The sequence below is a fragment of the Eucyclogobius newberryi genome, unplaced genomic scaffold, assembly GCF_026437365.1.
Source record: "Eucyclogobius newberryi isolate DKJ021-1_F unplaced genomic scaffold, fEucNew1.0.hap1 SCAF_15, whole genome shotgun sequence".
Lineage (NCBI taxonomy): Eukaryota > Metazoa > Chordata > Actinopteri > Gobiiformes > Gobiidae > Eucyclogobius > Eucyclogobius newberryi.
The window spans coordinates 10,747,420-10,748,972 of NW_027315779.1; positions in this window are offsets into that span (position 1 = coordinate 10,747,420).

Sequence of the window (1,553 nt, forward strand, 5' to 3'; positions counted from 1 at the left end):
CAATTCATCGTTGGTAAATTTCGTTAACTGACAAAAAAAATCAGATTCTGTATTTTTATTGTGGAGGGCAGGATCGCAAGTTCATCAATTAATCGCAACTAATCGATTATTCAAATCATCACCTGGTTTAGTCATCGTCCACGCAGGTTGCCGCGGTGATGTAGCGACGCCACAACAACGCTGAAGTCAATGGAACCAATTTTAAAAGAAGAAAAAGTTAACTAGTGAATTCTTAACTGTTTACAGCGGTTCAAACTTGTTCCAAACACATTCTGAGCTTCTCCACGAGGCCAGAGCAGAGTTTAGCCATCACGCTAAAGCTAACAACAAATAGCATGCTAACAGCGCACGCTCAACTGACATCACAGTGCGGCGCAGAGCGGCGTCAGCTCACTACTTTCTCCTCGCCGCAGGTCATGTGACATGTGAAAGTCAGCAAAACTCTGATAAAATGGTCTTCTGTAATAACTATTGGTCGAATCCGTCTGGCACACACATATTTACAAACTAATAATCATTATTATGCCCCGCCCACTTTCCCTTCTTTTCCCACGTTCAACATTGTTTTTTTAAAATAATTTGCAGTTTGTTGTGTAACGGCCAAAATCCAATCAAATCCAGGTTTAGTTCCAACGATCCGACAGTAAAGGTGACTCACAGCAGGACCCTTTTGACGTGGGCAGGACCCTTTTGACGTGGGCAGAGGGGGAACGGCCCAAGGGTCAGCCCGGGTTCAAAGTGAGCGCTGTTAAAGGGCATCAATGGGACTTTTCTCATTCAATCGTCAGAGTATTGTAGAGACACTGAAAAGAATCTCAAGCCACGTGTGATTGGCCCGGCAGAGGTCATGTGACACATTCAGAGCTTTAGTTAAAGCTTTGCTCGTTATGAGGTGACAGCCCGACAACGCCTTAGTTTTATTAAAGGATCGTTTAAACCGTCAGAAAAACGCACTTTGCATTTCAGGCGTCATTTTTTGATGACGTCACAGAGGGATTCCACACTTCCTGTCATGTTCAACGTTTACCTTTTTTCGACTCAACCTGCAACTTGCTGGATGTAAAACTATGATGAATATTTACCACAGGTTCTTTCCAACCAAACGGAGTCAGAATTATAAAAACAGCAGAACCCGACACGTGCCCTTTAAATTGGAAATCTTTGGACTAAACCATTGTGTGACGCAAAAATTCAGTATTCTCACAACTAAGGCTGCAACTAATGATTATTTCAGGAGTCAACTGGTCAAACGATCCATGAATCGGCCGAGGTTAAGCTCAAACTAAACAATAAAGGGTCAAACCAAAAACCTTGACCCTTTAAACTCATTGGTTATTGTAATTATTCATCATTATTTATCCTTGAGTTTTGTAAAATCCGTTACATTTGATTGACTCTGTCATTAATGTTTAACCTGGCTGTATTGAGACCTGCTGTAGTCCAGATTTGAGGCCACCTCCGGGACCCCCTCAGGAACCCCCCTCAGGGCCCCCCCTTTGGGCCGGGCCAGTGTTTGGTCCCAGTGCATGACAAAGACCCAAGCTCGTCTCATT